Raw genomic sequence first — 17988 nt, 5'->3', positions numbered from 1 at the left:
TGGCAATGAAGCACAGCTGGAGTTCAGTGGGGCCTGTGGTGAGAGGGGGTTAACCCCTAGAGAGTGGGAAAGGGCAGCTGAGTAGGAGCTGGGCTGGGCTGGGTCTCACCCTGCCTAGGCCCCTACCTTGCCCAGCCCTCCAGGGAGCCATGTGAACAGGCTGTGCAAACAGGTGCACTTGTCTGCCGGTGCATGAGTTAGCGCACAGTTTGTGCAGGAGGGTGCATGGGAGGGCTGAGGCCCTGCCTGCGAGCCCCCTAGGGTAGACAGACTTAGGCCTAGCCTGCCTACCAGTGGCATGCCGTGGATGAGCATGCGCTGCACCCTGAGGGTCCCCTCGGTGTCTGCAGCCCCCCCCTGCTGGCCCCTCTGAGACGGCCACTCAGATAGAGCCTATGGTTCCAGGCTCCATGCAGATGGAGCCCCTGGCTCTCAGCTGCAGGGGCTGCCTGTCCCTTTTTCAGGCTCTGGGGCCCAGAAGCATGGCTTCAGGTCTGTTCTTGTCAATCCTCCCAGTCTTGGGGTATGGGCTGAGGCAGGGGTGTAGCTCTCTATGTTAAGGAAAGCCACACGTCCCTGCAAGCTGATGTTGGTGACTAGGGTGGATGACTGGAGACCCTCTGAGTTAAAATCCATGGGGAACATGGCACAGGGGACACAACGGTGGGAATCTACTACAGACCTCCCACCCAAAGTCAAAAGCTTGACAAGGAGTTCACTCGGGAACTTGCTGAGGCTGCATGCTCCAGGACCATGGCTGTCATGGGTGACTTCAATTACCTGGACATCTCGTGGGAGGATCACTCAGCACAATCCAAGTGGTTGCAAAGCTTCCTATCGTGCATGGATGACCTCTACCTGACTCAAGAAGTCTACGGGCCAATGAGAGGTGAAGTGCTGCTCAACCTGGTACTGGCTACTGGGGATGACCTAATCAGTAACCTAGTGATCGATGGGAAGCTGTGTGACAGCAACCATCAGCTGATCACCTTCACCATCTGCTGTAAAGCTGGCAAGTCAGTCAGCAACACTGAAGTCTTTGACTTCAGGAAAGCCAACTTTGACAAGCTCAGGAGGCTTGTCAGTGAGGCCCTAAGGGACCATGACTGCAGGGAGAGGGGAGTTCAAGAAGAGTGGTTGCTCCTCAAGGGAGCAATCCTCAATGCACAAGCTAATTCTATTCCATCTTGGAGGAAAGGTAGTGAGAGGGCACAGTGAGAGAGCTACCCTGGCTCTCCAGGGATCTTGCAGACCTCCTGAGACTAAAAAGAAAGGCCTACAAAGGATGGAGGATGGGATTCACCTCCCAAGGAGGAATATTCTGCACTGGTCTGGTCCTGCAGGGAGCAAACCAGGAAAGCCAAGCCTGCAACTGAACTCCAAGTAGCTTCCAGCATCAGTGACAATAAAAAGTCCTTTTTGAGTTGTGAGGAGCCAGAGGATAAGCAAGGGCAACATTGGCCTATAGTTTTCCAAGCATAGAATCTAAGTATTTGAGGATTGTATTGAATCTCCACACTCCTACATACACTAAAGCAGGGAAAGCAGTAGCTGGGATGGTCAGATGGCCCCCTTGCCCTCTTCCCAACACACTTCTCCCTGCAGCCGCCTTTGCCACCTGCACCCACCCAACCTCAGCTCCCCCTGAGCTCCCCCATTGGTCCTATCTGCTGAACCAGATGGGACAATTGACAACTGATGCCCAGGAAAAAGCCAACCTATTAAATGGGTACTTTGTGTCGGTCTTTCATTGGTCCCATGGGACTCCCATGCCCACCATGGGGCAGGGAAGTCCGGGTAAGGAAGATCCCCTGCTCTCCATTAATACAGACCTTGTGAAGGAACACCTTGAGAGGCTGGATACTTTCAAGTCAGCTGGCCCTAACAAGCTACACCCCAGGGTACTCAAGGAGCTGGTGAGCATTATAGCCCAGCCTCTGTCATGGATCTTTGAAAACTCTTGGCACTCTGGTGTAGTGCCTGAAGACTGGAAGAAGGCCAATGTGGTGCCATCTTCAAGAAAGGGAGGAAAGTGGATCCGGCTAACTATAGGCCCATCAGCCTTACTTCTATCCTGGGGAAGGTCTTAGAAAAGTTTATTAAAGAAGCCATATTTAATGGATTGGCCGATGCCAACATCCTGAGGGATAGCCAGCATGGGTTTGTTGTAGGTAGGTCTTGATTGACCAATCTCATTTCCTTCTATGACCAGGTGACCTATCACCTGGACAAGAGATTGATGTCATATATCTTGACTTCAGAAAAGCCTTTGATCTGGCATCCCATGATTCTTGGTAAAACTGACCAATTGTGGCCTTGGGTCCACCACAATCCGCTGGCTGGAAAATTGGATCCGTGGTCGGACCCAGAGAGTGGTAATTGATGGAAGTCAATCATTATGGTCCCCTCTGACCAGTGGGGCCCCCCAAGGCTCTGTCCTCGGACCCATATTGTTCAACATCTTCATTAATGATGTGGACATTGGAGTCAGAAGCAGACTGGCCGAATTCACTGATGACACCAAAGTCTGAGGCAAAGCATCCACACCAGAAGACAGGTGTGTGATCCAGGCCAACGTGGACAAGCTCAGCAAATGGATGGATGAGAACCCACCATGGGAGGCAAAACCTGCAGCACCATTATAGGCTCAGCAGTGCTACACTAGCTAGCACTATGGAAGAAAGAGACTTGGGGGTCGTCATTGACCACAAGATGAACATGAAACTTCAATATGATGCTGTGGCTAGTAAAGTGAGCAAAACGCTAGCTCGCATCCATAGATGCTCCTCAGGCAAATCCAAGGACATCATTCTCCCCTTGTACTCAGCCTTGGTGAGGCCGCAGCCGGAGTACTGCGTCCAGTTTTGGGCTCCAGAATTCAAAAAGGATGAGGAGAAGCTTGAGAGAGTCCAGAGAAAAGCCACATGCATGATCAGAGGTCAGGAAAACAGACCATATGACGAGAGGCTGAGGTCTGGGTCCAGCTCCTTGTGGTGGCAAGTGGGGACTGCCCAAATCTCCAAAGCTCTCTGAATGGGGCTGTTTAGCATGGGGCTCTTTAGCCTGGAAAAGTGCAGGCTCAGGGGCAATCTGATGGCCACCTATAAGTTCATCAGGGGTGACCACCAGTATCTGGGGGAACATTTGTTCACCAGAGTGCCCCAATGGATGACAAGGTCAAACGGTCATAAACTACTACAAGACCATTTCAGGCTGGACATAAGGAAGAATTTCTTTACTGTCCAAGCCCCCAATGTCTGGAACAGCCTGCCATTGGAGGTGGTTCAAGCACCTACATTGAACACCTTCAAGAGTAAATTGGATGCTATTCTTGCTGGGATCCTATGACTCCAGCTGACTTCCTGCCCTTTGGGCAGGGGGGTTGGACTTGGTGATCTTCCGAGGTCCCTTCCAGCCCTTATGTCTATGTCTCTGTCTATGTCTATAAGGACCTTCATACCCAATTCTTGGGATGTTTTCCTTATGACTGACCAAAAAGAAGGAGAAGGATCAGTAATCAAATCAGCCAAGCTGTAGTGGAATCTGCAGTACTGAATAGATTGTAATGGGAGAAAATTATAGCTGCATCTGAGATAATCCTCTTCAAAAAAAGCTACAAAAACCACATATTAAATACCAAAACCGAGATTAACACATGAAACAACATTCTATAAACTCATAGATTCCAAGTGGGGAGCACATGCATCAACTCTATGCATTACTCTCTTAGCTCTTTGTTTCTGGATTGTGGCTGAATATGCCTGCACCATCTGGGGAGACTCAAGTCTTAATAAACATATTGACATCATCCTAAATAATATATGTAGAATTATAACAGGCTGCCTAAAGCTCACCCCTATTCCTTGCCTATACTCACCATCTGGCATAACGCCCCCTTACATCAGAAGTAGCAGGTGACATTGACTGGCAGATAGGAGAGTCAGATGGCTGCCACCTGCTGTATGGGCATCAACCACTACACCATCATCTCTTATTGAGAAATAGCCTTTTGTCTTCTCCTATACCATTGACCACATCACCACAATCAGCAAAAAGAAACCACACAGTAGCTGGCGAGTGCGGGGATTTTTTTTTTTAATAGCCAGGATCTGGAGCTGGGTGGGGCAGTCATTGATGGGGCTGGCAGAGTGGGTGAGGGATGGAGGCTTATGGCAGAGTCTCCCATGCAGTGGGGGGCAGTGGTGGTTGCCTCCCCTTACCTGGCAGGAGCTGGTGGGTGTGGGACTGTTTTTTTAAAGCTTTGGGATAATGGGGCTGGGTGGGGCAGCTATTGACATGGCTGGGAGAGTGAGTGGGGATCGGGGGCACTCAGGTGGGCTGGGAGAGCAGGCAGAGGATGGGGCCTGGTGGGGGTCCCCTCATGGTCCCCTCCCCAGTCCTCCAGCCCCCCCCGCACCTACTTACCAGCACAGAGTCTGGGACCAGCTCCCTGTGGTGGCAAGTGGGGACTGCCCAAATCTCCAAAGCTCTCTGAATCTTTTCCTATTCAATTCAGAGAGCTTCAAATCAATTCAGACCTTTTTATTGGTCTCCTGATTTGATTTGGATTTGGAGATACAGACACTGAATTGGGCCAAATTTCCTCCAAATTGAGTCAGTGCCCAAAGCTTTGCACAGCCTTAGTGTATTTCTCCAAATTCATCCTTGTGTGGAACATGTCTTTGTCAGCAAGAAAGACTTTTCTATTGCACTGAATTTTCTACATGTTGCCCTATAATACATTTGTTTTCTTAAAAATTAAAATCTCTTGTTATTACTGTTATGGCTTTGGTCACAAAAGATCATGAGGAGGTGATGGGAAGGATACAATAAAATATTTCTTAGTTTAAAAGTCTTTAGTTCCTAAAATGTGGGAAAACATGTTTTCCTGAGGTCATTTCATCTTCCCCAGGAGCTAATCTTACACTGACAGTGCAAACTTCCTGATTGTACCAAAAGGCAGAGTGAGAACCTGTGACACAGAATCGCCATATTTTCTCACCTGCCCTGAGCCTCTGGCAGTAAGGGGTGGGGAAACCTAGGGGAAGGAGTAGAGATGGGTAAGGATGCAGGAGCCCAGGGGGAGCTGAGGTTGGGTGCGTGCAGGAGGCAAAGAAGGCTGCAGGGAGAAGGGTGTTGGGAAGAGGGCAAGGGGGCCATCTGACCATCCCAGCTACTGCTTTCCCTGCTTTAGTGTGTGTAGGAGTGTGGAGATTCAATACAATCCTCAAATACTTAGATTCTATGCTTGGAAAATTATAACAAATTCATATATTTTTCATATATAGAATGGAAGTATTGGGGTTCATCTTATATTCAGGGCTATTGCATATTTGAGTAAATATGGTAAACTCTTGTCTCCCACTTGGACATACAGAGCAGTGCTACTAGTTTGCCAGGCCATTTTGGAAGTCTCAGTTGCTCATACGTTTTTGCCAAGTAGTTTAAAAGTCATCAAGTAGTGAAGAATTATGAGATGTAAAATTCATCCACTGGGGCATGTAGATTAGTGCTGAAAAATGTTAATTAATAAGCAATTTCAGTATTCATCATGCCAGCAGATAAGCCAGGCCCTTTTGTTTTGGAAGCCATTTTTACAGGAAGCCGAGAAGCTTTTCTCCCTTGTCTTGACTCAGAAGCAGAAACCAAGGGAGTTTGGAGTATCACAAAGTCTATGAGAGAATAATATTTTTGATCTTACAACCCATTTTCTTGGTCTGGCAATATCTAATCTTTTCTCAGAAGACACATAACATTGTCAAAACCTTTCTTAGTCAACAAAGCCTTACTTTACTTCCTTTGATGAAATGCCACCCAGCCTTTTAAATCTGCTTTTGGCAGAATGCTTTGAATATTCATACACAGCCCTTTGAAGGGCCAAGTCTGCATCTCCTGACTTCTACTGAGCAGGGGATAATTGGATTAGAAGGAGCTCAAATTGTCCTTCAGATAGTCACATTCAAAGAATACTTAACATGTAAACACAATCAATCTTATTCTGCATACAGTCTGCAACATTATTTTTCCAGATTATACACACAGGTGTACAATGTATTCTCAGTTTAAGAAGACTATAATTCCATATCTACTTAGTGTTGTCCCAGCTCTGACTAAAGTATATCAATATGCAAATAGATACATAAGTTGAACAGAAGCAAATGCAATGGAAACCTGCCTGCAAATGACTGAATGTTTCCAATTCAATTAAACATGCAATATGTTTCTATGTAGTGTACATTGCAGCAGCTTCTCTTCCCTTAACCTCAGCAAGTATGGTAGATTCTAGTATTTACACAGCCATATGCTTTGCTATATTCTTATTTTAATGCATATAAAGATATTAAGAGTAAATGAGTCCTTGGAATGGATCCTGTTTGTTTTGTGGTGAGTCATGCTTTTCCAGATGCTATGAAGTATGCCTTTATGGTAACACAAGCTCATGAACAAGCATTGCAGAATGTTTAAATGCCATGTCTTATAAATTTAATACATGGTAGTGTCCTATCTCGTGCCTGCCTATATATAATGGCAAAGAGGAGAGGGTATAAAGTTCATTAAAAGTCTTTCACTAACAAACTTCATAGATTCCCAGGACTGCAGAAAGTTAGGGCCTTTCACATTTCTCAAACTGGGCACCAAGGGTGCCTATATATATTCTAGGAAGTGACTGGGGAAGGCATTTTAATTAGAGCAGCTTTAATTAAAACACCACAGCATAATGTTTATTAAGCCCCTGAGTGTTTAAAAATGGCTGTGGGATGCTGTTACCAAAACTTATTCAACAAGCTTTAGTTAAAGCACTCCAGTGACCATTTCTAAATCTGCAGGGGCTTATATTCATGATGCTGCAGCAAAGCTAAAGTGTTGTAATTAGAATGTGTTCTAACTAGAATGCATTGGGACACTCCAAGAAATTAAGGTACCAAGATCAGTAGGTGCTGTAAAATAAATTCAGTCCTATGCATTTTCTCAAGTATTTTAGTAGAAACAGATCTGGGCCCAAAATGCTACTGTAACTGAGGAATCACACCTAAATTTGAGCAATGAAGGCCTTCCATTATATGATTTTCACAAATTTGTACAGAAATGTGTTGAACTCTGTCTGACTCCTGAAAAAGACATACCATATTTCAATAATAGTGCTTGATGGGTTGTGTATACATATCATCTACCTTGTTCTTCTGATTAGAAATTAGTGCTTGATGGGTTGTGTATACATATCATCTACCTTGTTCTTCTGATTAGAAATTTGCTGCAAATATGCTGATGAAATAATTTTAGGCCTGGGCCAAGCACTGGCAATTAATAAGTCATCCTGGTGTTTCTGTGAGGAGAAAGGAGTGTACGAGCACTGGACACAGGAGTCAAAGGGAAAAGTAAATCTGAAGAAACACTGGTGAGTTGAGTAAAAATGTAAGGGTGAAATAAAGATTTATTCTGGTGGTAGAATATATATAGGAAAGAACACATTAATGAGTTGTTATCTTGAGCAACATATTAGGGAGAATAGTTATGGAGGAACCTATCAGGGTTTCAAACATTTGTCGCGATGTAGGATTTTAGAGCAGAATTTCAGAAATGTACCTTGACTTTTTAAAATGATAATATTCAATTTAAATGATAATATTAATACATCCTTATGGTTCCTTGTCTTGTACCCCAGAACTTGTTCTCTCTTATATGTAACAATCCCTGAATTTAGGAAGTGTTACTACCTATGCGAAGTCAAGGAAGATAATAGAAAGGAGTAAATTGCTCAGCAGAAGTAAATAACTATTTTAGAAGATGTGGTTATGTGCATACATTTACAGGAGAGCAGAAAATTGGCCCAGCACATCTTCAGTCCCAACCAAAAGCTTGGGATTCTAGATCAGTTCTTCCAACTGATCCATGAGCTCTATGATGGCCGCACCACCACCATTTGCTCATTGGAGGGAGAAACCCAGGACATTCTAATACAGACTGGGTTGAAACAAGCCTGCCCACTCAGCCTAATTCTTTTTAATCTATCCATGAAACACTTCCTCAGAGTGAAAGCAGAGGGCTCAGGAGGGCTTACCCTAGATGAACATAAGTTGAACATCATGGCCTATACACATGACTTAGCTCTCTTTGCCAATGAGCCCAAACAACTCAGAGGGGGCTCAACCTCAGTCCTGAGGTCTGCAAGTGGCTAGAGTTGTTTCAATGCCTGCAAATGTGCCTTCCTGCACAACTGACTGCAGGAAAAGAAACTGTCCTGGGCACCACCATCAAGATCCACAGCAAGTCCATGAGGCACCTTAAAGAGAGTGAGAGAGACCTTCATCTGGGCACAGCCACTGGCCATTGGGTGAAACAGACACTGGAAGAGACCATTTGTGGGATTTTGCAGAATATCCACAAACTTTACTGGCCCCTGACAGATTATTGATGCTCTAAACACCTTCCTCATTCCTTGAATCTTACTTATCCTGTGAGGCTCAGCAGTCTCTAAGGCACCTTTCAAGAAAGCAGATGGCGAAATGAAGCAAGAACCAGGCACTATCAAGAAACAGAACCTTTTGGCATAGTTACATTTATCCTCTAGAACTAGTGGATAATTCCCCACACTGTCCGCATACTGTCCTGTAGCATAATCTTACAACTCTAATTTTTTGGAATTTTGGGTGCATCCATACATATAGGCATGTGTGTGTGCGGCAGGTGAAATAGGAGTGGCACAAACTTGTGCTGGAGATTTTTGCCTCAGCGTGCGTGTCTGAACATGCACTTTGGTGTGGGGAAAATTGTGCCACGTGGGGCAAACTGACCTTTTCCAGCTCCTCCAAGATCTGCAGCCAGGGAAAGCTAGAGCCTGGGGCCAGCATCTGTCCTTGCCCCAGCAATTAGAGAAACCTGCCCTGGTAAGCAGCTCAGGGCTAAGAAACCTGCCCTGGTAAGCAGCTCAGGAGGTTCTGAGGCCTAGTTACTTGGCAACTGGAGACACTAACCCTTGTGCCAGCTGGACTGCTGAAGCAGCCTTAACCTGGAGTGGCTCCTGCACCCTCTACCTGCTGCAGCAATCTGGCAGTGGGGGCTGCTATGGCTATGACTTGCCACCTGTGACAGCATCCCCAGTCTTGGACCTGTAGCCCCATGGCTGCACACCTGCCACACCTGGACAGGGACTGCACAGCCACCTAGGCCGTGATATGGGCACTACAGCAGAGCCTCCTGCATCTCTGCTAGCTGCTAGTGGGCCGTGGCTGCATGTTGGCCGTTGGGTGGCACTACTGTCATGTGTTCTGGTGCCTCTGCTCTGCCATCTCCCAGGTATGCTTCTTGCAGTGGCCTACTTTGAACTATCAAAGCATGTCCTCTTGCCTCCAAATGGGCAAGAGGTCAGCCACCTCATCTGCCCACCAGCTGGGTCCTCAGTGCTGGTCCTAGACAGGCTGCTCTGCTCGGGTCTTACCACTTGTCTCACCAGCAGAGATCCTGGTGTTCTCTGTTTAAAAATTACAAATTATCTGATGAGAAACCCAAATTCTCTCATTAAAATACCCAAAAGCTGTGTTCTTTCACAATTAAAATTAAATGTCACTATATATAGACAGATCAGTTGGGAAATATTTTATTGATATTTTTACAAGTTTAAAGCAATTTGGAAGCCTACCAATACCTCTATCATCATAATAAATTCTAAATATCTATACAGTCTGGCATTTACTTTTGACTTTTTTGTCATAGAAAAATTGGAGCTCCCTCTATCCCCTTTGCTCACCAGGATGTGTGGCACTGAGCCCTGCCCCTGTCCTTGCCCCTCACAATCAACCCACAGCTGCCCCCCAGTCCCCTCACTCCATTGGTAATGTGTAGGGGATGAACACAGGTGCACATGGACCCCCTGAGATTAGTGGTGCACCCCCTGAAATTGGCCGCCACCGCTGGTGATGCCTGCAGGCGGTTACCGCTTGCCACCCCTCCCTCTATCGAAACTGCCAGCAGCGTTTGTGGATGGTCACCGATCAACACTCATCACCCCTCCCCCCCCCCCACTGCCATGACCACCTGTGGGAGCTCTCCACTTGGCCCAACACTACCATGGCCATCTGCAGAAGCTTCCGATCTGTTGCCGCTATGCCTCCACTGCCGCCATTGCCAGCACTGCATGTGGGTGGTTTCTGTGACCCCCAGGCTTGGGAGGCATGCAATGATCATGCTTCACTTCTGACCTGCAACTCCTGACTGCCCCCATGGGCTCCCTCCCTGCCACAGCTCTGCCCCAGCACAAGGGCATGAGTCTAGCTGCAGCTGTCCTACCTGTTGCTTTGTGGCTGTGCCAGCCCTTTCTGTTCTGCTCCCTGCCATGCTGTCCCTGGGTAGCCCTTCATTAGAGATAAGGGACAGAGCTAGGCCCTTTGATAAACTGCTTTGAGACTCCACAAAAAAGCATTTGCACGCTCATCTGGACATGCTATCTGGGTTTATTATGCATCTTATGTGATACATGTTAAGTGAAATAAATAAATAGTTTAATGAGGGTTCCAAATACTGTTTTTTTCACTTTAACAAGCATAAGAAATATACTGACCTAGACAAAATATTAAGCACCTACACACAGTTCCTTGCCTAAGTTTCATAGAAAAGTGAATCATAGAACGTTAGGGTTGGAAGGGACCTCTGGAAGTCACTTAATCTAACCGCATCCTCGAAGGAGGATCATCCCCAACTAGATCATCCCAGCCAAAGATTTGTCTAGACAAATCTTGCAAACCTCCAAGGATGGAGATTTCACCACCTCTCTGTGTAACCTGTTCCAATGTTTTACTACTCCCCTAGTGAGAAAATTCTTCCTAATAGCTAACCTAAACTTTTGTTGCTTCAACTTGAGATTGTTGCTCCTTGTTCTGTCATCTGCCACCACTAAGAACAGTCTGGCTTCATCCTCTTTCGTTCTTTTAGTTCAAAGTCTGCAAGGATATTTAAGATTCCTGTTCTGCAGCTCATGGCTTCTTCTCCAAATCATTGCATCACTGTCATTCCTGAAACCAACCCTCTGTGCTTGGGTGTCTCTCTCTTTCACTATCTCTCTTTCTCACTGCTTTTAAAGTGGATTGTGGGAAGTGCTTTTTTCTCCTCAATGCCCTGTTCCATGTGAGCCTCTGAATTACTATTCTAGGTGATCAAAACCTCAATCAGGTGATCTGTTAGTTAAGTTTCCTCTCCCCCAAAATTCAGACTTAAAATTTGATTTGGCCTCTGTAGTAACCAGGTCTTTTTCCAAGGGTACCTTGCCTCCAATCAGAATGGATGATTATTGGTTTAATAAATCTCTATTAGTCCACTTCCAGGTGCAAGAATTTCTGGGAGTGACAATCAGGTGATTGCCATGCTCATTGCTGGAACCACACCACAGACAGTTCAAGACTCATGTGTGATCCTGGGGTCAGACCTCACAATTGGCTGATTGTGGTTCCCAACCCTGAGATGTACTTAGTGTTCCATGCAACAAGGTCCTGAGTGTGGTGGAATGCCAGGCTAGCGGTTCTGGCACCGCTTGGGGAGCCGTGGGCTTTACGGAGCTGTGCGAGGGCGCAGCTTGTGGGGAGGGATTGGAGGTAGCTTTATAACTGCCTTCAAGGTTCGCCGAGTTGGCACAAGTAGATGACTTAGAGTAAGTTGTTAGTTTTCTATAATAAGTTTGTAGGATGTCTGTTGGTTCACGGGGTTCCGGAGTAAGCCCTTGCTTTCCACCACTGGAACTAGTTCAATGATAGGTGCGGCTGCCCACTAGTTAGTCCTAGGGCTGGTCAACAGCTCATGAACAGGATGAAAAATAATAAAACTGTAACGCGGTGAATCGCTGTTCATTGTCAGATTTTCGAGGCCTTGGTTTTCGCTGGGATATGCCCAGGCGGGGAGGCTGAGGACCAGCTTACAGGGTGATCAATCCTGAAGTGTTGTCCAGTTGTCGTCTCTGCTGTTTCCTGCTTCTTTGCCTCTTTATAGATGTTGGTTGGACTGCCTCTATGACACTAACTATGATATAAGCTAATATGATATGATAGTTTCTTTTACACAATAGTTACTAGGTAGATTTTCCACATAAGTTTCATTTCTGCAGGTATGACACTTACAGATAAGAAAAGAAACGTATAAAATGCACACGTGTAGCTTGGTACAAGCGTGGAGAACTACAAAGCTTTCATTTTGATTAACAGCCAAGACTACAAGGTCACATAAATGTGAGAATGCCACGCAGCAGTTATACAGAAGTGAAATAAGATTTTTACACTGAGCTCCACAGTAAAAATGGAATTTGTAGAGATACACAGAGTGAGCATCTACATGAGACACTTACTGCATATTAGCCTAATAACACTGTGCAATAGTGTGCCATGGCAAAAACAAGGCTAATAGCCTGCTGCGCAGTGTTATTAGGCTATTGCACAGTTGCTGTCATTGTCAGCAGTTCCTTGGAGTTGAGGTTGACATCTGTCTGGCTTGATGGGCCCCAGGTGACTGAGGAGCCCAATTCTGAATACACTTGGTCTTCAGCAATGGGGGCACACTGTTACTTGGGAAGTAGGTTTTGCAGTCTCAGGTTGGTCTCCTCCTCCTTCTTCTGCCACCACCGTTCCACCTCAGTATCGAGTTGTTGGGCCTCAAAGTGGTGCATGGCTTGGTGGACCAGGTGGTGCCACACCAAATGGTCAGCAGCTTGCTCCTCCCAGCCATTGTTGTAAATGTCTCTGTGCTTGAGGGCAACCTTGAATGTGTCTTTGTATTTTTCCTTTGGCTGGCCTTTGAGTGTTTGCCAATGGAGAGCTGGGAAAAGAGAATCTGGTGAGGGAGGTAGTTCTTAGACAGCTGGGCACAGTAGCCCATCCATCAGAGTTGACTTCTCAAGAACAAGGCTTTGATGCTGGTGGATGCAGCTTCATGGATGATGCTCACACTGATCTGGCAGTCCTCCCATTTGGTCCCCAGGTTTTGATGTAAGCACTGCTGGTGAAAGCTCTCAGGGTCTTAATGTGGTATCAGTAGATGGTCCAGGTTTCACTGAAGTAGAGAAGGGTGGTTGGCATGACAGCCTTTTAAATCAGGACCTTCGTTGATTTCTGAAGGTCTCTATTTTCAAAGACGTGTTGTTGAAGCTGGAAGAAGGCAGCACTGGTGCAGCTGACCCAGTGCTGGACTTCTCCAACGATGGTAGCCCATTGAGAGAGGTGACTGCTGAGATATAGAAAGTGCTCTAGAACCTCCCCATCTATGTAGATAACGCAAGGGATGTTCAGCTGGTCTGGGGAGGGTTGGTGGAGAACCTTCATTTTGGCAATGTTCAAGGACAGGCCAAGTCTCTTATATGAAGTGTTGAAGAGAAATAAAGGTTGTTTGCACCTTGTGAAGGAGCAAGAGTAAACAAAAGCCCCGAGGTACCTTATGTACTGGGCAGGGGAGGTCAGGAGAGGAAAAGCAGCTGGAAGCAACAGACAGGGAAAGTGAAAGCAAGCAACACTTACAGCATGGATGGCTGGTGGGGCTGCAGCTAGAGACCGGAAGGTAAGAGAAGCAATCGTCACACTTCTGGAGCAATCATCACGCTTCTGGAGCAGCATCATGCTGGATTGGAGGAGGGAGGCTGCTCAGAGGTCTTTCCCACCAAAGAAAGGTACAGAAGGGGTTGATTCCCTGTGAGTGCAGAGGGGAGAGGTTGAGCGTCTTGGCAGGCAAGTGTTGCGAGCCCTGCCAGAGAAATGCTGCAGGTGTGACCCAGAGGAGGAGGCAGGTGGAAGTCTCTGCACACAAGATTTCTGATAATCCCTGGAGCATTGTGATGGCTGAGGATCCAGGGGAGAGGCCAAAAGAATTGCTGTTTTCAGGTTAGAGCCTCACTGCACATGGGAGAGATTCCACTGTGACTGTGAATACTCATGAATAAACCGGCCCAGGCCTGTGCCATGCAGTGATTGGATTAACTGTTTTTTTCTGTTTGTTATTTGGACATGAGAGCATAACACCAGGTGAAGGGGACATGAACTGAGTCTAACAAAGAGCCTGCAATTGGGTTTTGCTTTCTTTTGGATATTTGAGAACAGGGAAAGGCCAGCCCTGGGAAGGGTGTGTACCTAACTAAAGCCGACGGTCACCCTGGTGGCTGAGGGCGGAATAGTAGACAAACAGATAGTATCAAGATCTGGCTGCACAGGAATGCCATCTGGAGAGGCTAGGGTAGGGTAAAGGGGAGGTTGGAGCCCCACAGAAGAAATCGGGGATTGAGACCTGGTAGGATCACCTGGGGCATTGCCTCCTAGCAATATAATATCATCAAAGTTGTGGCATGTAAGAAACATAAGACCAGTTTCCTAGAAGACCAGGTGATCTGAAGTCAAGGTCCACCCTGTCACTGCCTGTAGTGGCCTATAGTCATCACACACACCTTTGCAGAGTGAGCCATCATGCAGCAATCATCCACAAACTGAAGGTTGTAGATGTCCTTGGTAGTGAGTTTCATTTTTGCCCAGAAGAGCCCAAGATTGAAAAGCTTCCCATCCAGTCAATACTGGATACTGACACCAGATTGTAGATCATCTCAAATGAGGTGGGTGATGATGGTGAACAGGGTGGGGGTGATCAGGCAACCTTGTTTGACCCTGGTCCGGATGCAGAAGGAGTTGGTTTCAAATCTTCCACTCAGGACAGTGGCAGTCATATCACCATGCAGGTACCATAATGATGTTTCATTTGGCATTAAAATCCCAAATGGCTTTTCTTGTTTTTCCAGAAATTAAATAGATAGCAGTAAGGTTTTGGGAATCTTGCAAATTGCACTGAATTCATACAAAACCACTTAATTTTTATCTCTTAATTACTATATAATGTGTAACTTGTATGTAATGAAATGCTTTTTGGCTTAATTCATTACAGGGCTAGGTACATACTTTTAAAAATTGTACACAAGGCTTTTACTGGGCTCATTAAAGTTGATGAGCATATGTTATCATACACATGCACTTTCTTTGCTTTATTTTTGTTTCTATTTCTCTTTTTAATGATGCAATTATGATCAATTAAGGTCTTATGGAGCCTATGTTAATGACATTATGACACTTTTGTCCCAGTCTCATGCTTATGTTGCTTAGTCTTTATAGACTATCCAAAGTGTCATAAATAGAGCACATTGAGAATTTATACACTAAACAAAATGTCATAATTAGAGCTGGTTATGAATTTTCCATCAGTTTTTTTCCCCCTTGTAGTAATGCAACTTTCTGAAAAGTCAAAATTCTCAGTGGGGAAATTTTCAAGCTGTTTGAATTTCCCAGTTTGATCTGAACTGGGATATTTTGTTTTGTTAATTGACCTGAAACACTTTGCTTCAAATCAGTTAACCAAATATTAAACAACATTTTCCTATCAGAGCATTATCTTATTTAAGTTAAGAGTTCAAGCATTCCTTTTTCTATATAATGGGCTCTCTGAATATTTATATCTCTTATTATGGAAAATGACCCCTCCCTTGAGAAGCTGCATTGTCATTTATGAGAGTTACTTTGGGTATGTTATCTGGCTTAACCTAGTCCATAAAGGAGACTGGGGCATCAGTATCCTGAATCATAAATCCCACAATAAGGGAATGAATTTTAAATTAAATTACTTTTGATTGAAGCATCCACATAAGTTCAATGAAACAAAGTGTTCAAAATAGTTCACTGGTGCAAAATTTTAATATTTCCACTTTTGGTCCCAGTTTGGGATGATAAGAAGTATTAAAATGTCAGGATTTATCACGGGATGTAAACTCTGAATTTTGCTCAGCTGTTTATGAAAGCGGTCATATAATGTGTAGGTCCCTGGTCACAGGGAACTAGATTTTGTAATCCAAGAAATTCAGGAAATACCTCAAAGCTCTAGCATACACGATGAAAAACCAAGTGCTGGGAATACTTTTTCAAAAAGTCATTCAAGTAATACGCTGTATATAGCCTTAATCTGCTTGCATGTTATTTTATAACAGAATACTTTAAGCTGCACTTAGAGTTGTTATGTTACATTTTAGGGCAGAGGGTTTTTTTAATCACATTTCAAAAAATATGTTGTTACTTTTGTATTGTTTATTGGGACACATTTTCATAAACACTGAGGGAAAGCCAATAGGAGTTAGGTGCCTAACCAAAGATTGAAGCTTTAAATTTCCATCATCCTTTGTGAGAGCAATCAGATACTTTAAAGAAAGGTAAACGTAGAATAAGAAATGAAGTTCAAACAGCTGGCAAGGAGAAATGGAGGGATGAAATAAGGAGGGTTATGAAATATATGGGTGAAGTTACATATGACATTTAGACCATATTAAATCTGTGGAATATTAAGTGGTGTTAAAGTTAGAATATGCTGTGAGCAGTTACACATTAAGGACTAATACCGTTTCTTGCCTGCCCAGCTCTGGCTTGCCACTAGGGGGCTGGTGAGTAGGGACATAGCTAGAAGCCAGGACCCCTGGAGTCTTTGCATGTTCTGGTTGGGGAGGAAATGCTGGGAGTAATATATCAGAATTCAAACGTATCTACTTATTAATATACTGACTTATTTTGTGGGTGTTACATTTGCGGAGGTGGTATACAATTACAGGACGAACACACAGTAAGAAACAATTTTTACCCCAAAGAGCTTATACTCTAAACAGTTAAGACAAGTCTTTAGCATCGTGTTGCGTCTGGTGCTTTCAGCTACCAATATGCAAAGAATTTGATTGTAAATTCACCTAAGTTAATGGCAAAATTTCACCAATTTAAATCATATAAGATTAGGGTCAAAGAATTTTCAGTGTTATAGACATAAATAGCCTCTCCAAAATGTATTTGTTGAATTAATTTGTCTTTGTTGGGACTACCAACATACAGAAGTTAAGCATTTGCAAAATTATTTGTGGGGTTAAACTAGTCAGTTAATATATACATATATATGGTAAAAATAAAGGCTACTCTTCCATAAGTAAGCAGCAGAATGTTTTAAATACTATCTCATTTTCACCTCATTATTTTAGTACGTTCCTTCTGATGCCTTAAGTTCATCTGTTTATCCACTGAGTTTCAATCTTATAGCTCAGATACCTTTAACAAGTTTCATAGTTTCTAGGGTCGGAAGGGATCTGAGTAGATCATCGAGTCTGACCCCCTGCCATGGCAGAAAAGAGTACTGGGGTGAAACGACCCCAGCAAGGTGTACAGCTAGCCTTGTAGGTTTTGTTTATTATACATGATAACAGGTAATCCTTTAATAAATTTTAGCCATTATATCATAATGCTGTTGACAACCCATCATGAATTTCCATAACCATATTCCATGAAATAATGCATATATTACTTTTTTAATAATGAAAAAACTCTAATCTGACACTAATGTGGGTAATACTATTCTATGGATGTTGACATTTTCTTGACTTTTGCCAAGGTGGTGAGAGTGCTTGTATTAATATGTTTAGTTTTAAAAAATCATTTAAAATAAATCCTGCCATTAGATATTATTCAATCTTTGGAAGGAGGTATATTCTACTAAGAGAGAGTATATGCCCTTGGCAGGTCGTTCCAACCTGAAAATAAATGGGTTTGAAGGAATTAAACAGAAAGAGGGATCATTAGGAAACCAGCAAGCTGTTGAAAGAATAGGCAGCCAGACACTGTCATAAAGATTTGAAATGCTGCCGTGTTTTTTTATGGCAGTCCTCATTCAGAAAGGTTATGGCAGTATGGAGGATGAAGGGTTATCCTTTATGATCTCTAGTAATTTAAAATAGTGTAAACAAATAAATCTTGAGGATGAGGAAATGTTTATTAGCCTTCAGAGACTTTGCAAGAGTACAGTAAAGCTATTGGAGTGCTATGGGTGTCACAGGGGGTGACTGAGTAGATCAGTACGTATAACCATCATTGCTATAGTTTACTACCACTGAAAGCTGCTCATACAAATTCTACATCTGCTAAAAAACTTACTTTTAAAATCAGGGTTTTTTTTGTAAAATAGGTC

This window comes from Crocodylus siamensis, chromosome 1 (genome assembly GCF_052110815.1).
Source record: "Crocodylus siamensis isolate JL-2025a chromosome 1, ASM5211081v1, whole genome shotgun sequence".
Lineage (NCBI taxonomy): Eukaryota > Metazoa > Chordata > Crocodylia > Crocodylidae > Crocodylus > Crocodylus siamensis.
The sequence above is the reverse complement of the archived record's forward strand: the minus strand, read 5'-3'. Positions refer to the sequence as shown.